The 20,769-nt window shown below is 37.1% G+C and overlaps 1 protein-coding gene across 2 annotated transcripts in view; it reads left to right on the plus strand.

The window, feature by feature from the left end:
• Positions 1-20,769, plus strand: part of HTR1E (5-hydroxytryptamine receptor 1E) — an 80,875-nt gene that overhangs the window by 34,176 nt on the left and 25,930 nt on the right. The window contains exon 2 of one of the 2 annotated variants that reach the window (XM_025983856.2): positions 15,095-15,228. The exons of the other annotated variant lie outside the window; for it this stretch is intronic. The gene's annotated coding sequence lies outside the window, so the exon portion shown is untranslated. The remainder of the gene's footprint in view (positions 1-15,094; positions 15,229-20,769) is intronic. 2 annotated transcript variants of the gene reach the window in all.

Raw genomic sequence — 20,769 nt, forward strand, 5'->3', positions numbered from 1 at the left:
TCAAGTTGACACAAAGAATTAACCCTCACAGGCAGGATGACAGAGCTTCAGTGGATACAAGTAAGGTAGAGGGTTCTGTGGTACAAGATTAGAAACAAGGGCATATGTGAAGAAGAAAAGTTTTAAGTACTTCCTGACAGATTCTGAACCTCTCTTAAGCTATTTTTTATGCAATTTTTGGAAAGAGAATGAGAGAACAGAGCCAAGTTCATTGAATCACTACGTTGTACACATAAAACTAATATAACATTGTGTGTCAACTATACATACATACATATATATATAGAGAGAGAAAGGAGATGGAGCCAAGTTCAGCAATGGGAGCCCTAGCTTTCCAATCCCATCTCAGCCAAGAGCTGATAGAAGCTAGGTAGCCCTGAATCCCCAACTTTGACTGTAGTGACCCTCCTCCCTAGTGGCACTCTATTCTTGAGCACTCCTGAGGAAGTAGTAATTAATAGATAAGTACATTGAAAGGGAGACTGTCTAAATAAGCAAACTTAAGTGGCACACTAAAAAAAGCTGCCCAGATAAGTTTGAAAAGTTTATATTTTGGATTCATATTATTCCAGCTGGTGACCTTCACCAGTTAGATTCCCTTTATGACTCAACTGAGGCAGATGCTCTGTTATCACAGGTGTTTTGTCAGGCTCTAGGAGGCACAAGCGAGGAAAGGAAAGGATCAGATACAACCGCTTCAGGAAAGTGGGAGTTAATGAAAGGCCAGACCGGGTGTCAGAGGAACAGAATTCTAATAGGTTTTAACACCTCTCTGGATAATTTGGGACAAGATACTTAATCTTCAAGTCTCAGTTTCCCCTCTGATTCTCTCCCAGCCTTACAATTTCATAGGATTTCTAATCTCAGGTGCTCTTCTGCTCATAAGGACCTGAAGCACCTCTCCTAATGCCTGATGTTAACCCTGTGTGCCTTCAAATACACCACTGCTGCTGATTTTATTTCTACCACTTGAGTTCTGAAAAACACATGTTAAAAAACATTGATTTTCTCCACAACGGTGAGTCAGAAAACTGGTTCTGAATTGCTTTACACATACACTGTATGTTTATCTAATTATAAATGGAAATAGTACTGTGCCAGTGAGAAAAATGAAGCTAGGAACTATCAAGAGAATCTGGTCATATTTCCAAATATCATTACCTTCTTTAATATTTTGGCTTCAAATAAACTTCTAATATTTAGGGAGTTGATTTTTCTTTTTTAATATTCTTGCCACTCACTTGATTCAGAAAATCTCCTGTTGCTATGGAAGTCAAATGGGTTTTTCATCTGTTTTAAAATCCTCTCTCATGCCTTTACAACTAAAAGGCAGACCTAATTATAATGCTAAGCATCTAAGTGTAAGATCTTGTATGAAATAAAAAGTACTTTTTCTGATTCAATTTATTATTCCACCAGACTTTAACACTTTCCCATACTTTCACACACTACTTGAATGAGACTGAAGTTTGTCTAAAATCAATGAGTTTAATTTGCCCAAGCTTAGGGTAAAATTTTATTACTTTTTTCCTGAGCATCTGGTTATTCTAATTAATTTTCTCTTCCTTATCAGTGGATTTAATGATTCACTTCCATGCCCTTCTTTTGCCAAGTGCGTCAGAGCAGTATTGATAGCCAGAGGTATCTCCTTAGCTGTTAAGAAACTCTGACTCTGGATGAAGAAACCAAAGGAGTGTGCTGATCAGAAGAGAGATGAGGTCATGCCACTGAGTAGTGACTGTCACATTCATTTTGCCCTTGGATTTTGTAATGTAATACATGCACACATAAATATATGCCTCGTTGTAGGTATCCTTATGTTAGAAATGTAAGAAATCCTTACATAGAAATATGTAGAGAAATGAAAACGAGGGAGGATTCCACATTTTTTAACCTAACCTAAATTCAGCTCCTTTGCAAAGCTTCATATGAGTAACCCCTTTTAAATATGAGCCCTCTAATTACTCCAGATTCACTTAACACTTGGCTACTTATGTGCTTGTGCTGTCAGGCAAAGTCACAGGCTGACATCCACAGCAGGGAAGATAAGTAACAAATGCATGAACTTGTGGCACAAGATCCAGGCATACATGCTCATGATTGGCATTAAGGGAAATGTCAGACTTGCTTAAAAAATTAATAATATGATGTGAGTGCTTAGAATTAAGAATGGAGACATATTAAATCTGTATGACACCTGTCCATGGAAGGTGTGAAAATGTCCCTGGGCCACTGCAGCCCCCAGTAGGTTTATTTAGTACTTCTTTCTCTAAGGCACATTCTGGGTACATGGTTCATCCTCAGACACTGAGTGTCTGCCAGTAATGAAAAATGTGTAGGAAAACAGGTGCATGTACATGAATACATCCATGTGGAAGGATAGCATCACCACCAAAAACTGTACTGAAGCTAATATCAAGCATGCAGAAAGAATAAATCAACAACCCATGCCTGTGCTTCTGTTTTGCCTTTAGTTCCCAAGACCAATCTTCTGAGTAAGAACTGCCTTCCTTAAAGCATTTTTTCCATGTACCTTTTACTTGTTTACAGAAAATAGGCAAAGAAGAAAGGAATATAAAGCAGGTGAGATTTTACTTGCACATTAAGGAGAATTTCTTAGTGATAAACAATGGAATGGTTTAAATGTGGTTGTGTAATCTCCACCCTTGGAAAGGCAACACATAAAGAAAAAAATTTTTAAAGAACATTTGCCTGAAGTTGTTTGGGTCAGAAATAACAAGGATTGAATGCAAATCATCTTAACTTGTTGTGAAACTGGCCAGACATTGATATAAAGAGATTAATATAATCATTTATCTTGTAAGTACTTGCCAAGAATCTACTATATGCTAAGCGCTGCATAGCACTGGAAACACAATGAACACTCTCTTTTCAAGGCCCTCATAATCTTAGGGGTAGGACTATGAGACATCCAAAAATTACTGTACAATTCAAGACATACTCCTAGAAAACCCTAAAAGGAAAGTGTGTACAGGGTACTCTAGAAAACAGAGGAGAGGCCCCTTACCTGAGGCACTTTATGCTAGGGAAGGCTTCCTAACAGTATGCAGCTTTCCAGTTCTAAAAATCATCCATGACTTTGATCTAAATCATCACTGATTTTTAATAAAGTTCATATAGCCATCTGTAGGAATAAAATAATATGCAGTGGGATCATATCTTGGGGTGTGGGCTGGGTTTCACTACGAGCACACAAGACGAAAATCAAATATATTTACAATTATTTGGAAAATTCTTGCATGTTGTCCATAGAATACTATTATGTGAATATATACAGTTTTGTGTTATAATTATATTCAATAATAAATATGCATAAACATGTGATGTGAGCAGTAAACATGAGAATCATATTCAGCTTAGCACAATGCTCTCAATGTGAGAGAACACAGGAAAATGTTATGGAAGGTCATACACCCACTTAGTGATATAGCAGTATTTAAATTATTTCTTCCTTCCTCTGTCTTTATATGTTTTTTCGAGCATGAGTAGTTAGATTTGCCTAAGTTAAATAAGCGAATGGTGTGGTTACACTGCATTACTTGGACTTTTCTTAGCAACAGTAATAAATCACAATTTGAACCAAAGCCATTGAAGTACCTTAGGCAAAAGATTTTGAAGAGAAACCAGAGTATCTTTTCCAAGTATCTTAAACTCTCTTAAAAGTGATTCACAGTATTGAAGAACTAATGAAAAAGGACTAAAATAGACCTTTATAAATAACACGTTTGTTAATTTTAGTATCCTTATATATTCCTAATGTTCTGTTTTTAAAAAGGCATTTTTAAAATATTTTTGAGATAGATAATGGAATATATAAGACTGTATTCCTGTGGATACATTTAAATGAAAAACAACAGCTTTATTTTGATATCTCAATATTCAAATATGCTGGAAACTATATTGCTTGCAACTACTCAGATGTATAAGTTTTTAGAGGTCAAGTTAAGAGGGGCAAGGGCTACAATTTTTCACAATTCTCTTAAGGAGTTTGCAAGCAAAATAGTATGATCACTGATGTGCTGCATTTCAATGCTGTTGAATTTTCACTGATGTTGATAGATGTCCCACCTTAGTTCCCTAAAAGTTCAGTGTTAAGTAACATCTATTCCTGAAATTATGAAGTTATTTCATATGTAGGAATAATAGCTTTCCCATAAAACTACAATTAATAATTTAAAATTAGTAAGTGAAACAATATGGTATCATTAAAAGAAATGAAAGGAACATCATTGGAAACATCGCCCCCAAATTTCCTGTGCCTCCTCTGCCCTTCAGATTGTGTCCTTCAGGCTGTTGGTTCAGAATCAAATCTGTTCAATTAAAATACCTTCTGCCTTGTTTCGGTTGACTAGAGGTACAGAACTTGGTGAAGAACAGACCAAGTTCTCCATCACTGAACCCACTCAATGCCCTACTTGAGGCCTTCTAAACCAGTCCTGACTTGAGGGACCCAGTATCTTGGGCTTCCTGCCCCTTTCAGGGGAGCTGTCTGACGTGGGGAGTCTCCATCAGTCCTGGGGAGTGCTCATCTGTGCTCTGACCAAATGTGTGACCAGCACTAACCACTGCCTCTAGGCAGTTTACCACCCTCTACAGGAGTGCTCCCTACCTGATAACGAGGCTCCTATCCCTGGCACGAAAAGTATACCACTCCCTCCAACTTCTATGAGTGCTTCTATGAGAATCCCCAGTTCAGGGATTCTCAATGATGCTCAACTGAAAACATCAGAATTCCTTAGTGCAGTGTTTCTTAAGCTGTTTTATTTATCTGGGAAATTTCTATTTTGTTTTGTTTTTTAATATCAGTGTCTGGCCCATAGATTCTGATTTAATGGTTGTGGGGTGGGCTACAGTCATTAGCATTTTGCAGAAGTTTCCCTAGTAGTTCTAATATGCATGCAGCCAGGTTTGAGAACCACTGCCCTATTAAGCTTCACAAATAATCCCAGTCTCACCTCCTCAAGTAATACCAACAGCCAGGCCAATCTATACTTCTGTATAACAGATGCTCTTTTAAACCTAACCATGCATAAAAACCAGCCCTTTGATTTGAGGTGATACAAATCATTTTGCCCAACAACTCAATCATAGGTTACTTTTTTGATGTATGCTTTTCTGAGTGATGTAATAAATATTTATTAAACAGTGTGCTATGCACAGTGACACAGAAGATAGAATTCCTGCCAAAAGGAGTTAGTAATCTTAATTAAGAAGACAAAATCATCAAACGGACCTAAGAGATTGTCTAGATTACCCCTTCATCTTATATTTGAAAACTGGAAAAGTTAATCAAATTGCTCAGTTACACATTATTAACAGCAGAGCTGGGACTAGAACCCAGAATTCCTTACCTCCAATAATTTATTCACTCATTCCTTCAGAAAACATTTGTTGAGCACTTCTCATGTTCTAGCCACTGGGGATTCAAAGATGGATAAAAAAAAAAAAAAACACTCTTGCCAATAAAGAGCTCAGAGTCTGATGGAAGATGCTGTCACAAAAGCAGATAAGTATAGAGCTCAACAGAGTGTTGTGGTATTGTAAGATCACAAGGGAGCAGAGCTGGCTTTTCTTTATTGGGAAAAGGTTCAGAAAGGAGATGATGTTTAGGCTGAGTTGTAATGCTCACTAGGAGTTTGCAAGGCAGAGAAAGGGCATTCCAGGTAAGAATAACCAATTTTTGTGAAGCTTCAAAGATATGAATAAGCATTTTCTTTACCCCAAATTTTCTAAACACTTCCATGGACATATTCTTAAAGGACCTTTATCCTTTTAAAGGGTCAATATTTTGTTCATGCCTGTTAAACAGACATACTTCTTCATAACCAAAAGCAATACAAGACACATAAAATGTACATCTCCTCTAGAGAAACATATAGCATCTGGATTGGAGGGGCTCTCAGAGATCATTATCTCAGCCCCCATGTGCACATGTGCCATAGCTGAGAAGTGATATAGTGTAATGAGCAGGAAGCCTGTGAAAACACAGACATAGTTAAAGAGCAAGAGCAATTACAGGTTAAAATTAGGTTATTATTCCCTTTGATGCCCTTCCCCCATGGCATATCACAAAATGTGAAAGCAAAGGGTAGGGGAAAAGAAACAGCAAATGGAAAGACTATACACTTTAGCCAGCCTATCACAGTTATAATATGGTATTTGAAAAGAGAAAAGACATTTCAAAAGGGCACCATTATTAATGCCACCAAGAAAGAATTGGAAAGTTGCAGTTTAAGTCATTGGTTTTGTGCCAGTTCTCTTTTTTATATAAATATCAATTTTCACTGTGAGTTATTGCACCTTAATTTAGTTAGGAATACATTTTAAAAATGGCTTGCTAAAAGGTGTGATTCAATGGAGGGAGAGTATTATCAAGTGGTGCAATGATCCATAAATAGCTATTATTATTATTTAACATTCTTTAAACACCCACAATGAGCTAAGCCCATACTAAACTTCAGAAAGATATGCTTCTTCCTCTGACAAGGAAAGATTAAATACACAGAAGATAGGAGAGCTTAAATCTACTTAGGATCTGAAAATTTATTTTTCTACTCCAACTTCTCCTTAGTTCACTTGTCAAATTAACATAATTCACAATATTGGATGAGGACTAATGATAGTTTCTCCTTACTTGGGTTCAGTGTTTTATATTTTACAAAGGGTTCTAAATGCATTTTTCATTAGATGAGGTGGCCAGATGGTCTCTGGAAGACGTGAGCACTAAACAGAGATAGTGTCATTTCAAGAGAAGACCAAAAACTTGGGCAGGAGGTGGGATCAGCTGTCCTGTCAGGTAGGGCAACAAAGGACAGTTGTGCTTTGCAGGAGGTGAGAGATTTTTCAGATAGGCAGGCAATATATGCACAAAACAACTCTCTTTCCCACCTCTTTTAGCCACTAGTTTTCCTCCTTGAAGGCAGTCACCATAACCACTTTCTTGTATGTCCTTCCATGGATAACAAATGCATTCACTAGCATACAGTTTATATATGTGGCTCCATAGTTCTGCACCCCACTTCTTTCTTTTATGGTATATTTTGGAGGTTATTTCATGCTGCATTAATCATTTTTAATGGTTGCATCATATATTAAGTACAAATGTACCATAATTTACTTAACTAACCTACTCTTAAAGGATGTTTGTGGAGGGTTGTTTTGTTTGTTTCTGCAATATTCTGCTGTTATAATGATCCAATAAATAGCCTGTAGAAACAACTTTGCAAGTATATGTATATATGTATGTATGTATGTATATATGTGTATACACACACACACACATATGTATGTATATAATATATAATTTCCTGTAAGAGAATTGCTGGGTCAAAGTGTATGTGAATTGATAATTTTGATACCTGTTGCCAAATTCACCTCTGAAAAATCTATATTGATTAAAATTCCCAGCAGTAATGTACAGGAGTGCCTATTTCCCCACTATCACTAACACAGTGTTATGGAAATTTGTGATCTTTGATAATCCAATAAGTGAAAAAGATCTCATGGTAGTTTCATTTGCCTTTCTTCTAATTATGAGGCTGTTTAAATATCTTTAAGGTTTAAAAAAACATCAATATTTCCTTTTCTGTGCACTCTGTTTATATCCTCTCAGGTTTGTTTTGTGGTTTGGTTTGGTTTGGTTTTGTTGTTAGTCCTTAGTACATAATCTGAATTGCATATATTTTTCCTAGCATGTAATTTGTCTTTTGACTTTTTTAATGACATTTTTTGCCTTACACAATTGTCTAGTTTTAATAAATTAATGAATTAATCAATTTGGGTTTACTTAATCTTTGTAAAAGTATTTGTTAATACAAGATTATTTTAAAAAGAAGTTCCTTCATTTTCATCCAGTATGATGATTTTATAGGTAAATTACTAATCCGTTTGGAATTTATTTAATGTGAGACAGGGATCTAACTTTGGGGTTTTTCTTGATGGCTACTAAATGGTCCAAACTTCATTAATGAATAATCACCTTTCCCCCATAATTTGAAATGCCACTACCATCAGGTATTAAATGCTTTTATAGACACTAGTGCTATGTTAAGACTATTATTTAGTTTAGGGATCTAGAAATTCCTCTGAGTCAATTCACCACAGTTGGTATTAAATATGACCTACTGAACCCAAGTAGATGTGTGGGGCAAGGAATACAGAAAAAGGAGTATGCAGAAAACAGCCAAAATGCCTAGCTGGAATTAAGATAGAAAATGGGTGGGGGGGCCTGGGTGGCTCAGTTGGTCAAGCATCTCACTCTTGGTTTTACCTCAGGTCATGATCTCAGGTCACGATCTCGGTGGTGAGATGGAGTGAAGTGTGGGGGCTTGCGATCCTTTCCCTCTACCCCTCCCTCTCTCTCTCTCTGCCCCTTCCTCCTGCTCATGCCTGTATGCATGTGCATGCTCTCTCTCTTAAATAAATAAATAAATAAATAAATAAATAAATAAATAAATCTTTAAAAAAAATAGCAAATAGAAACAAAGAAAAGTTAAGATAAAAATATGAGGGGAAAAAGTAGAGAAGATTCCAAAACAAATGCTTTAACCTGTCTCATCTGTCTTCTGCTTACCTGTCTAGCCCAATGTTCCCCTTAACTCTACTTTCAGATCTCAGCTTACACATTATTTCCCCAGGTCTCTTTCTAACCCGGCTGAGACTGTGTCAGACATTCTCCTTGTGTATCTCTGCAGGATTCTGTACTTTAATATTTAGCAGTCTAGTTTCTTAATGCTTTCACCTCTGTTGGGGACATTCTCCTTCACTCCCCAATGTTTGTAGCTCTTTGTCCTGGTAACTAAATGTCTGTGTGTGTGTGTGTGTGTGTGTGTGTGTGAAAGAGGGGAAAGGGGGGAAATTGGGCCTAATCTTTTTTTTAAGATTTTACTTATTCATTCATGAGAGACAGAGACAGAGAGAGAGAGAAAGAGGCAGAGATACAGGGAGAGGGAGAAGCAGGCTCCATGCAGGGAGGCTGACGTGGGACTTGACCCCAGGTCTCCAGGATCACGCCCTGGGCCGAAAACGACACTAAACTGCTGGGCCACCAGGGCTGCCGTGGACCTAATCTTAATTAGGCGACTGGTGCTTCTTTTTTTCTTCTAATTTTTTATTTGAGTATAGTAGACACAGTGTTTCATTAGTTTCAGGTGTACAACATAGTGATTCAACTTCTCAATATGTGATGCTATGCTCACAGTTGGTGCTTCTTATGAGAAAGACTCAACTTATTCCAGCACAGCCCTCACATTCCAGCTTCTGCACCCACTGCTTGGTCAGAAACTCCCAAATACAGTTTTCCATTGGGCCCACATGTACGACTGTCAGCATAGCACCAGATTCTAACAGTGGTTTCCATCTCACAGAGGAGCAGACTGGACCATAGTCTCCTTGGGCAGCCAGCTCATCTGAGTATCCTCAAGGTCAGCATTTGGCAAATTACAGTCCATGAGCCAAATCTTGCCCCTGCCTGTTTTTCTAAATAAAGGTTTATTGGAACATATGCATACTATGATAATAATAACTACACATATCAAATCCCTATTCTTAGAACTGATTATTTCACCCTTTTCCTCATATAGGCTCAATGTTCTTCAGAATCTTTATAGATTATAAAAATCACATAGAACTCTCTAAACTCTGAAAGGAAGACATCATGAGTATAAGAGATTACTCTGAGTTCTACAAATAAAATTATGTTTTTATTCAGCTTCCAATTGTCTCTGCTGATGAGAGGATGCAAAGTAGTAGATAATCAAAAGTCACTTATATGTGTTTGGGGACCTTGTTCTATGATGAGTTCACAGTAGTAAATTTTCCTTCCTAATTGCATTTTGCCTACAGTGGCACCAAAATGAGTTTGGATTGTCTGAGCATATGTTAACTGGGTGATAAAGACCATAATCATTGTACTGGACAGAAACAGCCATTTAAAAATGTTTTAAAATGTTACTTCATATAATCCTCAAAGCAGATAATACACAAAGCAGAGGGGTGTCAACTGAGTATATGAAATTTTTTGTTCTACTGCATCATTACGATTTTAATGTAGCACTTTAATATTTATTTTGTAATAATTTTTAAAAGTCTTACCTACTTTAGTTAATAGGACTTTCATTAACTGTAAAATTTTATACCACTTGAATAATTTCATGTTTCAATTACCATCTTCTTAAAAGAGCTCGAGTGATAGCTAAATAATTATTCATTCTATTCATAAGTTAATGTTGTTTAAATTCTATTAGTGAAATATATTAAAAATTCTTTATGCGTTTTTCCACTCTTCATATTTTTAGCTATGCAGGGTTTAAAGGCCAAGGAGAGTATATGAGTACTTTGAGCATTCTGAGAAAAAAAATCTACCTAAACCAGATAAAGTAAACCACTTTTACAAGACTCTGGTACCCTTATAATGGTTGGTGGTTGTGGACATTGACATATTGTTTCTGAGGCCAAGTTTCCCATTTGTATAAAAATCCCTGAAATATTTAGCATTTGACTCAATTACACATTGAGGAGCTGTCTTAAGAAAATAATTAACACAAAAAAAAGTCGTTGCAGCACTATTTATTATAAGGGGAAAAATCTAAATTTCTAGCAATAATAACATATCTATAATTTCAGAAATCATGTTTTCAAAGACTACTTCATGACTTGGCAAGATGACTACAAAATAATTATTTTTAAGTGAAATGAAACACACACACACAAAGGCAGAGAATCATCCCATATATCTATGAGTGGGGGTGGGGGGCAGGAGCTGGATGGGGTAATACAAAAGAAAATTCGCTAGTGAGGAGCACCTGGGTGGCTCAATTGGTTAAGTGTCTGACTCTTGAGTTCAGCTCAGGTCATGATCTCAGGGATCATGGGATCAAGCCCCACATCAGGTTCCATGCTTGGTGTGGAGTCTGCTTGGGATTCTCTCTCTCCCTCTCCCTCCACCTCTCTGCCTGGTTACACTTTAAATTAATTAATTAATTAATTAAATCTATAAAAAGAAGAAGAAAATTTGCCAGTGATTATTAAAATTGTGGGATGATGGATAATTTTTACTTTCATTTTCAACTTTTACCATCACAAATTTTTGTAATGCATTCATATAGCTTATAGCTTTATAAGAGTTTTATTTCAATAACTAAATGCTGGTTCCCAGGGCAGATAGATTAGGTAAACAACCCTCTTTAGAAAATGCTTTCTAGGGCAGCCCGGGTGGCTCACCGGTTTAGCGCTTCCTTCAGCCCAGGCATGATCCTGGAGACCTGCAATCAAATCCCTCGTCGGGTTCCCTGCATTGGAGCCTGCTTCTCCCTCTGCCTGTATCTCTGCCTTTCTCTCTGTGTGTGTTTCTCATGGATAAATAAATAAGATATATTTTTTAAATGCTTTCTATAAAGAGTCTGTAAGACTAAAGCTTATTTTATAGCTGCTTTTTTATCATTAGCCAAATAGTTGTCATTGTTGCACTTCATAGCTTCATCTATGATGTATAAATTCTCTAGCAAGGTTGCATTCTTCCTTGGTGTTCAGTTAAAGGATTTACTTTCCTGGAGAAAAATATTGTGTTTCTCTCTCAAGTCTCTCCTATGCAACCAACCACCTTCTCATCCTAAATCCTTGGCTTAACACTCACAGTAGGTTCTAGGATCCTTGTCTGGAGGCAGGAAGATCTGTTAGGGGACTGCTGCACTAGTCTGCACAAGAAATGATATATCTAAACCTAGGCAGTGTGTGTGTGTCTGTGTGTGTGTATGTGAGAGAGAGAGAGAGAGAGAGAGAGAGCAAAAGATTCTATTAGCCCACACAGCCCACATGCATCCTCTGACTAGGATGATCTTCCCTTCATTTTTGCTCAGCCAGATCCTCCCATCCTTCAAGTTTCTACTCAAATGCCTTCTCCATAAAATCCTTGTGCCCAAAACCAAAAATCATTTCATCTCCTTTTTCATTCCTTGCCTTTTTTGTATATGCATATGATTTTCATTTTGAAACAATCCAACCTACAGAAAAAAATGCAGTTATAGTATAAATAACTTTTCTTAAACCATTTGAGAGTAAGTTGCCAAACTAATAATGTTCATCACCCCTGAGTACTTAAGTATATATTTCCTACCAAAAAGAAAAAAGAAAAAGAAAACATTCTTTATATAAACACAGTACAACCATCAAAAGAGGAAAATTGATATTGAAACATTAATACTATAATCCTCACTCAAGTAATGTTCTTTACAGTAAAAAGATCCTGTTTGGAAGCAAGTGTTAAGCTTGATTACCATGTCTCTTTAATCTCATTCACTCTGGAACAGCATTTCAGTCTTAATTCTTATAACCTTGACACTAGAAAACTATGGTCCAGTAGAACATGCACCAGCTTGGGTTTGTCTAGTGTTTCCTCATGACTTGATCTAGGTTATGAATCTTTAGTAAAAATACACAGAAGTTATGCTATTTTCCTATTAAGTAGTACATGACTGCAATTTGTTCTCTTATTGGTTATGTTTACATTGGTCACTTGATTAAGATGATTTCTGCCAGTCTTCTCAACTCTGATGTTACTCTTTTCCCTTTGTAATTAATAATATTCTGTGGTGATGTACTTTGAGACTTTTATTCATTCATGTACTTTTATCAGTATAAACTCACTGTTATTTTTATTTGATGAACTATAATCCAATATTATCACTATTTATTTGAAGCTCACACTGATATAGAATGGACCAGTGGGAGACTGTTCAAAGTGGTTCTTGGGTCCTTTGACTCATCCTCATCATTCTTTGAGCATTTCCTTGTTTTGTGGTATAAGATGTTTCAAGCTTATTTGTACTTGCCTTGCCTCAGGCCTAGAATCATCCATTTCTACAAAGACTTCTGGCTCTTTTAAGAATAGTATTTAGAAGCCAAAGTCTCAGCCATAGGAGTTCTTACTGCTTTTGGAGTATCAATGCTCCCAGGACCACACAGTGGACAGAGATTAGGAATCTTGGAATACGTGTATGTGCACATACATGCAAATCTACACACATTTACATCTATAGTTATTAAGACATTGATCTATGTTAAAACTCAAGGTTTTCAGAATATAATTTAACCTTCTAACTTCACTTTTATTATACCTTCTCCTTTTCCATATTTGCAATTCATTTTTCCAAAGGTAAGAAACCTGGCTTCCATAAACTTTAATATAGTTACTTATTTAAACACTTGCCCTATATGTAACCAGTTCTCTCTCTTAGAAACTACTATCTCCCTCACATAGAAGTACTCCTTACTTCACTCAGGCCACAACCACACATGGATGTTCTCCCGACCTGTTCAGTCACGAAATCCCGTGTCAAGTTACTCTACATACTCTCTTCACTGTAAACCCTTTTCGACCTGTTCTATCTCTGACATCCTCATGCTGGGCCACTGGCCCCCATGTGGATGCCAACTTTTACCCTGTTTGGGCTCCAATACCCATTCCAGGTTATCCTATGTCTGTACTTCTTACTCCACCAGGCTGCCCCATACATGGGCATCCTCTTTACTCTGTTTACAAATAATAAAATTTTTAAGTTAAAGGGAAAGAGACACTGGTAGAACTTTTAGTCTAAGGACATTCTAATACCTTAAATTCCTTGGCCAAACTCTGACTTATTAGAATATGTGAAATGCACTCAAGGAATAGGGATTCCTCCTTTTATACCCACAACGCCAGTCATCAATGTAATCATTGTTTAAAAGAGAAAGTATATCAGTTTTTCGTTATTAAATATCACACACATGTGCCCACACACTCATACTCCTTCACTGTCACTCATTCCTCTGAAGATCAAAAACTGGCAAAAGAGAATAAAATTATTAGTATTTTTAATGAAAAGCACTGCCTATTGCACTCTGTTGCTAGAAAGATTCTTCTGATATAACAAGAATAATGGCAAAAACAAAAGGGATACAAGAAAGATATTAAGGAAGACGGAAGGAGGGAGAGAGATGAGAAAACAAGAAAATGAAAAGATGGGAACAAGGAAAGTAGGAAGAAGAGAGACAGAATGAGGAAACCAAGAGAGAGGCGAAATGGGAGACATGGGAAAAGGGAGTGGCAGGATGCCAGTCAGGAGAGTCTGAATTGCCCACCAAATCCCATCGCAAAGGGCTCTAACTCTGTAATCAGCCCCAAAAGAGTGTCACTATCAAATGAAAACACCAATCTACTCCAAGATTGCTGACATGTCATTGAGAAACAGTTGGTTCATACACTTCCCTAATACACAACTGAATGAAACTGACATCCAGAAGTTTAGTACAACCAACTTCTGGATTTTATCTATATATTTGCTTCATGACACTTTTAAATTATTCCTACTTTGAGAGTCACTTTTGAAAACTATACCCAGTGGGGATCCCTGGGTTGCTCAGTGGTTTAACCCCCGCCTTCAGCTCAGGGCGAGATCCTGGAGTCCCGGGATCAAGTCCCATGTCGGGCTCCCTGCATGGAGCCTGCTTCTCCCTCTGCCTATGTCTGTGTCTCTCGTGAATAAATAAATAAATCTTAAAAAAAATAAAACTATAAAAGTATCAACATCTGAAAATGGTGAGAAGGTTCTCAGTCAAAACTTCAATAAGGAAAAATATGGATAATATATGTATAAGTGGAACACCTGCATCTGATTTTCCTGCTTTGATAAAGGAAGAAATTACATGTCCTGTGAATAATTATGTCAGTGCTTCAGATTTAATTCCCTACTAACCATCAGAAAGATGTCTTGTCTAGTGTTGTGGTTCTTGTCAAAACCTATTAATATAAAGGAATATAAAGTTTTTCTCTATTACATATATATTGCTGGATTTCTAAAAAGTATTCTTGAAACACAATATAACTTAAGGCAAAACTTATAGAGGAAAGGAATACCCATTCTCAGAGTAATTCAATAGAGAGTTAATTCGTGGTTTATGTTAATTGACAGATATTTTTAGCTGAGGTAAATCTTTCTATATACTTCCTCCAGGTGCTATTATAGATACTACTGGAAAGATCAATCAAGAACATTAGTTACCTTCCCAAAACCCATTTCTCCTTCTTTCTTCCTAATAGAGTCCTGATTTTGTTTGGATAGCTCTGCCCTCCTCCCACTCCAACCCAGTGACTGAGGGATAACAGACCTCACTGTCAAGTTGTTCCTGCTTCATTGAAAGTAGTCAACATATGACATTGCTTTGGCTCCTTTTGTAAGTAGAGAAGTCACATGGTCTACATTGGTCCAATTATAGTTGGGTGAAAGGGTTTCCTCTTGTTTAGGATGTGAATCAGAATGTATGTTGCATCAGATAGTGCTGGTAAGTATTTTATAGCCATACGAGGTCTAAATTCAACACTGTCACACTGAGGATGAAAGAGCAGAAATACAAGAAGAATATGGATTCTTGATTACTGAGTCAATCAACCTGACCAGAACTAATTCTACTTCTGGACTTTCTGTTATGTAAGATATTAAACTTTTTTACTATATAATTTTTCCTTGAATTGGGATTTTTTGCAGCCAAAAGCATCCTAATTGATCAAACCAAGTCTTTTTTTTTTTTTTTAAGGATACAATTTCTTTTTTTTTTTTTAATTTTTATTTATTTATGATAGTCACAGAGAGAGAGAGAGAGAGAGAGGCAGAGAGACACAGGCAGAGGGAGAAGCAGGCTCCATACACCGGGAGCCCGATGTGGGATTCGATCCCGGGTCTCCAGGATCGCGCCCTGGGCCAAAGGCAGGCGCCAAACCGCTGTGCCACCCAGGGATCCCGTCAAACCAAGTCTAAGCTCCAGTATGAAAGCCAGAATTGCAGGCAGATATCTATGCCAACCTTGTGGTGCTGGGGAAAGTGCTTTTTATATGTTAGGGTCAAGAGTTACAAGGCTGTCTCGGTTTCCCTGCAGAAAGAAATCTGAAAATAATTGGAAGCACTGGAGACTTTTTGCAGATTCCTTCTATTTAGACAACTTTAAAACTTAAATATGGGGCAGCCCGGTGGCTCAGCGGTTTGGTGCTGCCTTTCAGCCCAAGGCCTGATCCTAGAGACCCCAGATCGAGTCCCATGTCGGGCTCCCTGCATGGAGCCTGCTTATCCCTCTGCCTGTGTCTATTCCTCTGCGTGTGTGTGTGTGTGTGTGTGTCTAATGAATAAATAAATAAAATCTTTTAAAAAATAAAATAAAACTTAAATATGGACTCATGGTCCTCTCTTTTCTGGCATAGAGGAAATCAATAATGCCAGTTTGGGAAAGGTAAACTTACTGATTTGAAGACAATGAAAATTATGCTATATAAATTCAACCCAAAAGAATCCTGGAAATTCTGATATTCTTTGACAACAACCTACCTTCGAGTCACAGTTTTTAAGCACTGGCTGCCATCAAAATTAAAATGTCAAAATCAATTTAGGACCCAAGATAACTTTCACATTACTATGACAACCTCTTTTTCAAGTTTACCATCAGATATCTTAATTTGTTCAGAGTTAATATTTACTTTGGGAGTTTTTGGGGTAGGGGTTGGTAGAAATTAGACTTATTTCAATTATCTTCAGAAAATCCCTATTAGAGCTTATGTGATATTTGCCAATCACAGAACCAATTTCTAGTTTAGGGTGCCTGGGTGGCTCAGTTGGTTAAGCAGCTGGCTTCGGCTCAGGTCATGATCTCATAGGTCTTGGTATTGAGCCCCATGTCAGGCTGCCTGCTCAGCGGGGACAGCCTTTGTTTCTCCCCTCCCTGCTCATGCTCTCCCTCTCTCTCTCAAATAAATAAATAAAATATATTCAAATTTGTTATATATGTGTTTTATATACTGTTCTAGGGAGAAAAATTCTATTTTCATGTAATTCACAAAGGAGTCATGACTCAAAAAGCTAAAATTATTGCTGTAAACTGAGTAACAACTGTAGGTGGTCAGAGAAATTACCATGAAAAGGGAAAGGAGACAGAAAGAATAAAATAAGACATTTTTAAAGTTTTGTCATGGTAAGTATAAGGGAGGAAAGATATAAGAAAAATGCCTGCTGGATATGGCAAGTAGTTCTGTATGTATTTGAATCTGTTACAGTTTGTTGTGGGAAACACAACAAATACATAGGAAGCCATTGGAGCCTTTAAGATACTTAATGACAGTATATTGTATTGCATGTACAAATTAGATGTTTATCTGTCAGTCAAAGTCCTGGCAGGAAAGTAAGACACAATCAAAAAGGGTAATTGAAGATCTTTAAACAAATGGAATACAGATTGCTCCTTGACTCACAATGGGGTTACATCCAGATAAACTCATCCTAAATTGGAAAATATCCTAAGTCAAAGATGCACTTAATATACCTAGCCTACCCAACATCAGAGCCTAGCTTAGCCTCCATTAAACAGGTTCAGAATACACGTTAGCCTACAGTTGGGGAAGATCATCTAACACAAAACCTATTTTATAATAAAGTGTTGAATATATCATGTAATTGATTGAATGCTGTATTGAAAGTGAAAAACAGAATGGTTGTAAGTGTATCAGTTGTTCCCCTCATGATTGCATGACTGGCTGGGAGCTATGGTTGCCACTGCTGCTGCCTAGCATCAGGAGAGAGGACTGGACCACATGCCACTAATCCAGAAAAGATTAAAATTCAAACATGAAAGTACAGTTCCTCATTACTAAGTATCACTTTTGCACCATCATAAAGTTGAAAAATCATAAACCCAAACCATCATAAATCAGAGAATATCTATATTTACCCCAAAAGTGGACAAGATTAAGGGAAGCCACAGGGCTCATGAAGGAGTCTAGGACTGGCAACAATAAAAGCTATTAGCACTCCTAATCTGGAACAGGAAAGGGGAGGGAGTTTTCTCAGAAGCTAAACTAGTGAGACAAGCACACCTGACAGGAACTCTGACCTTAGGTGAGGGATGCAGAAACTCCCAAACAGCAGCCCAACAGGAAAGAGGCTAGGATAATAAACACTATTTTCAGTCTCTCCCCACCCTCCAACCTCCTTACCAAAGCCTCTCATTGACCAAATCTACACAAAAACTGAGCAAAGAGGAGCTGGATTATCTTGTCTGAAGAGGCCAGACCATGAGGTCCCAAATAGGGTCAAGGATGGAAAAGGAATCTGACAGAACCAACAGATACCATCCAACACTGACACTGCCTGAACAACCACAGAAGGAAGACTCATTAAAAGATGGAGACATTTGGTTCTGCAACAGCTTTGGCATACATTTTGGGCTAAGATGTATATTTTAGAATTCTTTCCATTTTGTTAATGTTAGTTTTTAGTCATTATCCTTCATGTTGACAACGTTTGACTAAAACAAATACATATCTCATAATCATTAACTTTCTAACAGTAAATCCAGTCCTTTTTCCCTCAGGAAAAAATACTCTTCTAGTTCCATAAACCTGGCACTACTTTATCACTGTCAAAGAATGAAGTGTCTATGTAAATTTAAGACAATTTGCTTTGATTCCGTGTCCACCTATACTCTTTCACATTGAAATCATATTTCTCTTTTGAGTTGTTATGAACATAAATTGTGTTGGAGTGTGTGTAGGTGTGTAGGTATAGTTTACTGAGCCAATCAATAGAAAATCCATGTATACAAATGATCTCAAATGCCACCATCAGCTCATCGTGTCTGTGTCTTTTCAGGAACTGACTGAATAGGTTGTGTGATGCAATGAAAAGTGTTCTGGGCTTTAGGTCTGGAGGCATTGACTATGATCAGTCTTTTCATTAACCAGCTATAGGACTCTGGCAAGCCCCATCTTACAGCTTGCATGGAATACTTCAGTCTTCACAGGAGACAAATAGCCCTTTCCTTTGTTCTAGAACATTGAAGAAAATATTAAAGATATTAAGAAGAGTTTTTCAATAGAGCTGAATTACAAAGTACATATCTACTCTAGAGCATAAATTATCCTCTTGATTTCTCATAGCTTTGTGGAGTCATTACTTAAGCATGTAAATATTTACCTGTAAAATGGTAAACATAATTTTTGCAATTCAGGGAAATGTTAAGGTTCATGGGAAGCCATAATTGTTAGACTCAAAAAGTCATTGAGGATTTGCTGTATTTTAATGTAATCTGCTAGTGTCTTTATCTAATTTTAATTTAAAATAGCATATTTAGCATTCTCTATGTCAGTTTGAAAAAGGCCCTTTCAAACTAAAGCAATCAAGAAGCAGCAATACTGATGGTTCCTATTAGACATGAAATTAGGGACATGCATGAGAACCATAGAATTTTAAAGCTGGAAGTGACATCAGAGACTCTGTGCCTCATTTCCATTTATGGAAATAGAAGAGAAGCTGGTGAAGGGACTTGCCAGAGTGATAAAATAGTAGCATGCCTCTGCATGCTGAGCACCTCCACATGTCCCTCTAGCAACATCTACCAATCCCTCAGGAATGAGAACCAAGTAGGCTTGGCCTCAAATATCAGTGTTCTCAAACTCTGTGACAAGGGCAATTGATACATGAATGTAGCATGTCTCTAAGCATTATAAAGCCCTCTCTCTTTCTTCTCTTATTAATTATAGACCACATTTTTTCATAAGTATCTACCTCCTCTTTCTTTCCTCCATAATTACCCAATTGTCCCCACTCCAATTTCTTTTAGAAGACATATGCCTTCTAATTGTGCTTTAGAAAATTCTCAGGATGCCTGGGTGGCTCAGCAGTTAAACGTCTGCCTTTGGCTCAGGGCATGATCCTGGAATCCTGGGATCAAGTCCCACATCGGGCTCCCTGCATGGAGCTTGCTTCTCTCTCTGCCTGTGTCTCCGCCCCTCTGTGTGTGTGTGTCTCTCATGAATAAAAATATAAAATCTTTTAAAAAAAAAAGGAAAAAATCTTGACCTTTACTAGTCTTTGAGAAATAAAGAAAGTTTGGAGGCACTGCTCTAGACCACTCCACTTCTCTCTGAGACTGGATCTCCTGAAAACATTCTGAGATGAAGAAATTGTGTGCATAATGCTGGTTGCAGGTGCTTTCAGGAGACATACCTATAAAGAAGTGAGGAAAGGACTGAGGGAAGGAGGACCCAGGGATGGGTCAGCCCTGGAGAGAGGTCTGGGATGATGCTCTACATCTTGTCAGACTGGTGGACCTAATGTGTGTCTTCAGTTTAATTATCTGTTTCTCTTCCAGACAAAGGATTTTTAAGGTGCTAAAGACCAGTCTGAAATCTAACTATGCAGAATTTAAAAGATCCTGAGCTTTCTCTCCTGGGGAAATAAATGAAATAAAGAAAGATTATGAAATATGAAAGTTCTAAAAATAATAGCCTGAAACTGGGTAATTTGAATAAAAGCCAGTCAAATCTTTATAGAATATAGCATATTACTGATTCATTATCAGATCACATAATTTAATTATATTCTACTTACCATGAAGTTTTCACACCCTAAACCTCCCAGTGTTAAGTCTATGTTATCTGATTAGAGAAAGTTGAAAAAGAAAGAAAGAGGCCATGCAAAAGAGAAGCTTAGTTAAGGACTACAGGCTACATTGCAAATTCAGAAACATCTTTAATATGTAGAAGAAATGATGCAAATTTATCTTTTGTTTCCTTTAAATAAGCCAGGTTTGATTATCTTAAACTATTGAATAAATAGAATATTTTTCCCTTTCATCTTTTCTGGACTTGAGTCATTTACAATTTGTAACACAGAGAACGATTTTTCACATCTAATTTAACATGTAACTCTTTTTTTCGATTCAGTTTAGCAAAAA

Source organism: Vulpes vulpes, chromosome 1, assembly GCF_048418805.1.
Source record: "Vulpes vulpes isolate BD-2025 chromosome 1, VulVul3, whole genome shotgun sequence".
Classification (NCBI taxonomy): Eukaryota; Metazoa; Chordata; class Mammalia; order Carnivora; family Canidae; genus Vulpes; species Vulpes vulpes.